The sequence below is a fragment of the Hylobates moloch genome, unplaced genomic scaffold (assembly GCF_009828535.3).
Source record: "Hylobates moloch isolate HMO894 unplaced genomic scaffold, HMol_V3 SCAFFOLD_3, whole genome shotgun sequence".
In the NCBI taxonomy this organism is placed as follows: Eukaryota; Metazoa; Chordata; class Mammalia; order Primates; family Hylobatidae; genus Hylobates; species Hylobates moloch.
Genome location: NW_026652278.1, coordinates 122,384,501 through 122,393,330, shown reverse-complemented (window position 1 = coordinate 122,393,330; position 8,830 = coordinate 122,384,501).

Genomic DNA, 8,830 nt, shown 5'->3' with positions numbered 1-8,830 from the left:
AAATTTCTTTGATTTACAATAAAGAAACTACACTTGACTATGAAAGTAAAAATGCTTGATTTGCAGTCTCTAAAACAATTTCAATCATTCTGTGCTTCCTTTAGTGTCGCTTTCTATACCAAATTGGATGTATCTTTATCAGGACAGCTTGTTAAAAGTAATTTGAGATTATGACCAATCTAAGTGAAAAATGCCCATTAAGAACTAGTGGGATTTGTTTCATTAACAATATATTCTTACTTGAAAAGGCTTCTGTTTCATCAGGAAAGGGTAAAAGTACAAATAATTAGGGTTATATGTAATGACTAAAAGCTGCACTAATTTTTCAAACACTTTTCAGTTTTGAAAAGCTTACAGAATTAAACTGAAATCAGAGTGATTGAAAAGGCATTTTCCCCCAAATGATCAATTTGCCTAACTTGTATTCATTCATACTGTTGAGAACATTTAGATAATTCTCATCAAAATATTAATAAATTAGAAGAGTAAATGCATTTGTATAATTTTACAAATGAGCAATACTTTGAAGAGCTGAAATTTAAGGTAACTATTTTCTTTGCATAAAAAATCAATTAAATTCATTACATGATTCATCAGAATCTACTTAGTTAAAAAAAAAAGTTTCAGTTTCATAATCTTAAAATATTGGTGGGATTATAAAACAAAGAGAAAAGGACATCCCATGTTAAGGATGGCAGGGGCTTTATCATGACTGGGATGACAGAGTTTAGAGTAAAAAGAGACCTGGATTCTAGATCTGGCTAGACCATCAACTTCATTTATGTCACTGAAAATATGCCTTTATTTCTTAAAGCTTAATATATACGCATAAAATAAAAATGACATATAAGACCAATTATTTACTTCCCAGCTCTATAACATATAGGCATATTAAAGAGGATCAAACTAGAGGATAGCAATAATGACATGGAAATTAAAGTCAGAGAATTATTGTGGAATCATGTTCTGGGAGCCCATGTACGGCCAGGCTAAGTTAATGTACAATTAGACAAATTATGTGAAACTAAATTTTTCCATCAGCACAGTCTGTCAATAGCATCCGTAAAATAATTTTGCTATCTATAACGGGAAACATGAAACCAATGTAATAGTTAAAAGTGATACTTCTCCATACTTCCATTGATATGCTCCCAACATCAAAGTAGTCTTAGGTAATAGTCCAAAGAAACCCTTTAAGAGCAAATCTTTTTAAAAAATGTTTGAGTTTATTTTAAAAACTCATAATTCCATGATGTACCATAATATGTCCATAGTTTTTGAAATAATATTTTCCCTAAAAGCTTCAAGGTAAATTGAACTGCCAAAAACATGCTCCATGTTTATTCTCTGGTTTGACCCACTGTCTCATATGCTATCTCAAACTTCCAGAGATATGTTGACACATTTATTTAGGTAATACAAGACTTAATTGTGTGTGTTTGTGTGTGGGAGCATTAATTACTGAGAAATTACTATGTGAAAAAGACAGAAGAGATAAGAGAAATGAATTAGAGAGGTAATTGCATCATATGAAATGTGCACTGATATATATGCACATTTATGAATTTATTTTTCTTTTTCCTCTATTCTTTTTTTTACAAGTCTAAATTGCATGTGTGTCTCTCCGTGTGTGTGTGTGTATATATATAATTTCTTAATATGACTCAATAATTTCTATATATTTACACACACACACGTGGATACTATCAAATTTCAAAGGAAACGAATTGTAAAATAAACGCCCCAGAATTAGTTTTTTATATTTTCTTCTAGGGCTGTTTGTTGTGTTGCACAATTGTGTCATATCTTCTAAGATTTAAATAGACATAGTTTTAAAACAACCAGTTTTTATTTGCTATCACACAAAGCCAAATTAGACAAAATACAGATTGATTTAGGGTCACATTTTTAGAAAATTCTCTTTAACCATCAAATTTTATGTGTGACTGTAAATCCAAAACTTGAATAAATAGCCCAAGTTGAATATTGCTAAGTGCATTACTATAAAAGGAATGCATATTGCTTAATCATGAAAAGTAAATCAACCATTTATTCACTTATTTAAGAATTTCAAGGCAGTAGAAAAATATGACATATATATATATATATATACACATTTGAAGGAAGTTAATATAAATAACCATTGCTCCTAAAGTGAGATTTCTTTCATAAAATAAATCTCATTTGTAGCAAAATGTTATCAAAAAAGATGTCTTCTCATGTAAAAAGGAAAACATAATTTATGTTGACTATATTTTTATTAGATACTAAAACTTGATTAAAAAATTTCACCACAGTATAAATTTTGATTCATCAAAGTAAATCACAAAAATTAGTAATGGGGGAGTTATGTTTTCAAATAATTTATCAATATGACTAGCACTAAACTTCATATATATTAAATATCTAACCTGTATTAAAACAATGCTTCAAATTGTAAAGAAACCACATGTTCTTGGGCATTTCATACAGGAATGTTTTATGACAAAATCAGAAAAACAAATTCTCAGACACCTATTGTATGCCATAGACTGTTCTAACATATCCATACATGTTATCATTAAAACTCATCCCTGAAAGGTAACATTATGCTCATTTTCCTAATGAGTAACCAGACTATCACATAGATAAGTTACCTACATTCACCCGCCAATTAAATCACAAAATTTAATTAGCAATTGTGTCTGTTTGAATAAACATTCATGATTTTGTTCATTATATTATGCCTTGCTGCCTCTGAAACTACAGGAAATAGTAGTTTTGGAATTCTCCTTTTATTATAAAATACTCAGGATATGATTGATTATTGGCTGTGAAGAAGGAAATAATCCCAATCCTGTGTCTTCAATCTCTAAATTTAGGCTACTTCCCAGTTCTTTGCATCTCTCATACGTGCTCTTTCTTATAGTCCAGTTATCCTGGAACCAGAGTTTTTAAGAGACAGACTTGGGTTAAGAATGTCTCTCTAAACTTTAAGTTGAAAAAGAACATGATAAAACTTCAAGTGTTAAGACTTTCACAGACTCTGTCCCAGTTTTCCAAACCATAATTACATATAAATTACTCTGTGGGAAAACAGAAGAGATAAGAGAAAGGAATGAGACAGGTAATTGGGTCATATAAAACATGCACTGATATATACGCACATTAATGAATTTCTTTTTCTGTCTCCTACTTAATTTTTGTTTCCTTTTCTCAGTTGACTTGAACATCCCTATATGACATAAATTTTCCTACATATAGGTATGTCTAAAATATGTGTTCTATCCTTGAGGAGGGATATTATTTCAATATGTTAACTGTTAGAAAACCTCTGCAAGAAGTTATGATTTTCTAGATATTCATGCAATCTGATTCATGGAAAAAAAACTATTTGTTAAATAGTAAGACAGTAGATGTTCTATAGAGCTAGCAAGGCATCATACATTTTTAGAAATTCTAGAGACAATCTTATTTTTGGCTTGCTAAATATATGTAATGCATGTTTAACAAATAGCACAGACTCTATAAAATGAACAGTAAATTTGCTTAAATTTTTTCTGTATTTTGGAGAATCTCTTATAAATAAAAAAGTAGTTTCTCCTTCTCTAATTAGGGATCATTGATTGCACAGGCAATCAAAAAGGGAGAGGGACACAGATAATAATTTTAAAAAGGAAAATATTATAAGCTTAAATTCACTACCCAATAGAAAAATGAATCTCAAAAGTTTTGGTTTCAGGATCCCTTGCCATCCTTAACAATCATTGAGGTCACCACAATCTTTTGTTTATGTAAATTATTTCTATTTATAATTACCTTATCTTCATTAAGACTAAGAACTTTAATTCATTTATTTATAAAACAATAAACCAATTGTATGTTAACATAAATTATATTTTATGAGAAATAAGTATCTTCATAGCAAACAATTCGTGAGAATAGTTGTTTTACATTTTTTCAAATCTATTCAATTTCTGGCTTAATGGAACCAGTTGGAGTCTCATTTTGGATATTCAAAATATTATAATATCACGTTATGTAGCCTCTGGAAAACTCTACTGTACAGGTGAATTCCCTATAAATAATCAAAAATGATCATTTTGAACTGGAACTATAATTTGCTTATTTGAGTCCCACTGTATCATTAACTTCATTACGTTAAAGATCATGTTGGTTTTATTTAGCTATGTTTGCCCAAATCATGAAACAGTCATTTCATTATTCAAACTTTCCAAAGATTTTATATTCCTTTAAAAAAAACTTGTTAGTGTAGATTGTATGTCCCTTATTATCTGTAACCTACCTCTGTCTCTCCACCTTCTTTTCTGTCCCTTTCTCCTGCATCCCATGCACATTCACATTTTGAATCCATCTATATTGTTAATGTCTAAATTTCTCAACAATGTCAATCTCTCCCTATTTCTAGACTTTCATGTATGCTGTTGTTACCTGTCCAACTCCATACCATTTTTTAGATATTAGTTGAACTTTCACTTCCTCTATGTGACCTCTCTAGCACTATAGAACATCATTTTACTCAGGTTCTCAAGTGAGAGAATAAGAAAATAATAATATAAAGTAAAAAATATACTGGAAATTTTCTTCATTGTCTGATCAGCAATAACATAATGCTGTAAAATATAACTTCATATAACTTACTTTCATTCACAATTTTGGAAATTTCTCTGCTTAAAGGTTTTAAGAAAGAAAATGTGTAAACATAATAAGTTACAATATTTTTAAAGGTCTTTATGTCACAAAATATGAAAAGGCAAATGAGTGAGGTGGAAAATTCTAACATATTGATGCTTATCTGCAGTGTATATTCATTTCCATTTTATTATCAGGCACCTAAACTTCATGCACATTAACGGTCATATTTGTTTTATTTCTTTTGAGTATAAGATTAATGGGGCCAGAGACTTTATATATATATAATACTCACACACACACACACACGTGTACTTTCATAATATAAAAATATATACACTATCTATGTATGCTATTATTTATTTTTATTTAGGCACAGGGCTAAGTTGGACTGTTAAAACTTCTCTCTCCATCAAGATATGGTCTACCAGCAAGATAAATTTTAAAATAAATATTTACAAATAATCAAATAATTTCAAGGTGCCAACTACTGAGGAGTACAGGGTATTAATCAGATTTCCCTAGGCTTATGTATTAATAACAGTCAACATAACAAAATCAAAACATATACATTCAAATTTATTTCTCTTGGTTAAATTGTACCTCAAGAAAGGGGAGAGGACTCTTTATTGTATATATTTACCCAGATATCTAGGTTGAGAGAGAGTCTACCACATGGAATATTGTCTAGTGTCAATAAAGGAGTAAAGTGTGGCCCATATAAGGAACTTTAGACTTTATTTTAAAAATAGTTTGAGGCAATTTAATAAGTTGTTAGCACCGGGATAACATGTGATTTGAATATTCCAGTAAGGGAAAAGAATAGTTTGAGGCAATTTAATAAGTTGTTAGCACTAGAATAACATGTGATTTGAATATTCCAGTAAGGGAAAATAATTGGTGTTTGAGGCTGGATGTAAAGAAGCAAGTTAGAAAAGTATTATAGCAACCTAGGCAAGAGATTTTTTATTTTGAGTTGTGGTAATGTGGCACTAAAGGAGTTGTTAAACTCTAAAATCATTAAAACACACTGGATTGATGAATATGAATTGTCCTGGGAAGGAATGTGTGAAGTATAAATCCAGGTTTTTTTCTTTATCTGCTAAATAGAAAATGTCATTTATTGATAATAGAACAACTACAAAATGAGTAATATTTGATAATAACATGAATTCAACATTGCACATGTTGAGTTGATAATCTTTGGGGACATCCATATGGGAATATTGGCTAGGCAGCTGGGGAAGTACTGTAGTGTGGTAGTCGAGAACATAGACTGGAGACTAACTGGATTATCTAAATTTCATTCCCACAACTTGTGTAAACTTGAGTAAGTTATTTGTATTCTTTGTTTCTGTTTTATTATCTATATATAATAATGAGAATACTCCATATACCTACCTCATTGGATACAGTGAGAATATTTGCAAATTACTGTAAACAGTGCTTGACATATACAATGTGTGAGGTATTTTTAATATTGTGTATAGATTCGGAAGTACAAACAGATGGCTATAACTAAAGTACAGAATTGAGAGTCACAAATATGCAGGTTATAAGTTGGGATGTGTGGGACTGACTAAAAGTACAGTATGGGGTGAGTAAAGCACCAAGAAATAGAGGGGAAAAAAAGAGAAACTGGCAAAAAAAAAAAAAGCCTGAAAGGAAGCAAACAGATGTATAGGAGAAACGCCAGAAATAATTAGTGTCTCAGAAACAAAGGGGTAAGTAAAATACCTCTAAAGTGACCAATTTGGTGGTTAGAAAAATACCTATTTGTTTTGGAGACATGGATTCCACGTGTGACTTAGCAAGTGCAGTTTTTGTGATATGGACGGGTGGAAGTTGCAGTTAGTTGAGAAATGAGTAAAATAATAAGAAATAGAAATAGATACTAAGAGCCATACTTTCAAAATATTCATTGTAAAACAAAAGAGATACTAGTGAGGTCTGGGCAGTGCCATTAGACATGGTGATCTGATCATATTGATGGGAAGATATTAGTACAAAGGAATAGGATGAGAACATAGAAGTATCAGAGACCATTAGAATATAATGTACACACATAAAAGGTAAAAAATAAGTGAAGGAGTTGATCTTAGCAGAGGAAAACTGCTGTGTTTTAGGATAAGAGAATAAACTATGATTTTCAAAGCAAAAATATTTGTAAATGCTTTTGTTAGGAATTGAATAAGCTCTGGGCCTGCCTTCCCTCCCTCCCTCCCTCCCTCCTTCCTTCCTTCCTTCCATTCTTCTTTTACTTTTTTTTTTATTTTAGGATACAAAGTTATTTGTTGAAGACCATGGGTGAGATGTGGGGGGTACTCAGAGATCTGAGAGGAGTGAAAGTTTGAAATAGTTTTTTTTTTGGATATGGGACAAGGGAACTAAATAAAAGTGCTTGGCAGCTTTAAGTGATGGTTTGAGTTTGGTGACCATGAATTTATACTAAAACCAGGCATCCCTGTTTTATGATTATGTCCATGGAGCAGAGAAAATGTAAAAAAAAGTTTGATTTGTCTTCAGGTATAATTTTTATGGATAAATACAATAAAAGACTAAGAATCAAGGGGATTAAAATAATGGCAAGAGAATAATGAAAAAGCTTGGCTCATGAAATCAAAATTTTAAGGGTTGTCAGCAAATAAACAGAAATACGTGCATATTAGAGGTATACGTGAGGTTTTTAGATGAAAGTATTTAATGAATAAAGTGGAAGAAATGGAAATTCATTCACAGAATAGGATTTCTAATTGCTGAAAAGTAGAGCAGATTAAGGGAAATATCACATTATGGCTATGGAGAAAAGTTAGAGTGAAATAGAGGGGATGTTTGAAGATGATGAGACCTCTGCGAACTGAGTTCAACGTGTTGTGTGGGCCAAAGCAATTGCATGACTCAACAGGATCCAATTGTTTCAGCAAATGAGGAGGCACAATCAGGATATTTGTAAATAATAGTCAAAATCAGACGATTGTAGTAGACAAAACTCAAGAAAGAAGTTTGAGTTGTATGTGTGCATGTGCATATTTGTTGGTTTTGTTGTTTATTTTGCCTTTTTATAAGTTAGCAGAATCTTACATGTCCAGCAGACACTCAGTGAGGAAGACAAGAGTTCCACTTCTACATAGTGCAGTGTACAAACTATTAGAAAAAGATCAGTTGCTACCGGATAGTACTGCAGGGGAAGCTAGTTTCTCCTAAGAATGGAAGAAGCAGGAAATAATCATTAAAGAAATTGAAGGTGGGATGCATTTTTGATAATAAAGTAGGAATTTCAGACAGCAACAGAAAAAAAGTTTGAGTGAAAAAGATAGGAATGCAAGAATGGAGTCAGATTAGTTGACACATCAAAGAGAATGTCAAAAGCGCAATTGTAAGATAAAAATAGTTACATTGAGAGGTGACAGCGTTGCTGGCAGTCCTCACAGCCGTCGCTTGCTCTCGGTGCCTCCTCTGCCTGGGCTCCCACTTTGGCGGCATTGGAGGAGCCCTTCAGCCCACCGCTGCACTGTGGGAGCCCCTTTCTGGGCTGGCCAAGGCGGGAGCCAGCTCCCTCAGCTTGCAGGGAGGTGTGGAGGGAGAGGCGCCAGTGGGAACCAGGGCTGCGCAGGGCGCTTGCAGGCCAGCTGGAGTTCCGGGTGGGCGTGGGCTTGGCGGGCCCTGCGCTTGGAGCAGCCAGCCGGCCCTGCCAGCCCTGGGCAATGAGGGGCTTAGCACCCAGGCCAGTGGCTGCAGAGGGTGTAGTGGGTCCCCCAGCAGTGCCGACCCACTGGCACTGCGCTCGATTTCTCACTGGACCTTAGCTGCCTTCCCTCGGGGCAGGGCTCGGGACCTGCAGCTCGCCATGCCTGAGCCTCCCACCCCCTCCATGGGCTCCTGCGCAGCCCGAGCCTCCCCGAGGAGCGCCACCCCCTGCTCCACAGTGCCCAGTCCCATCAACCACCCAAGGGCTGAGGAGTGCGAGCGCACGGTGCGGGACTGGTGGGCAGATCCACCTGCAGCCCCTGTGCAGGATCCACTGGGTGAAGCCATCTGGGCTCCTGAGTCTGGTGGAGATGTGGAGAACCTTTATGTCTAGCTCAGGGATTGTAAACACACCAATCAGCACCCTGTGTCTAGCTCGAGGTTTGTGGATGCATCAATCGACACTCTGTGTCTGGCTGCTCTGGTGGGGCCTTGGAGAACGTTTGTGTCC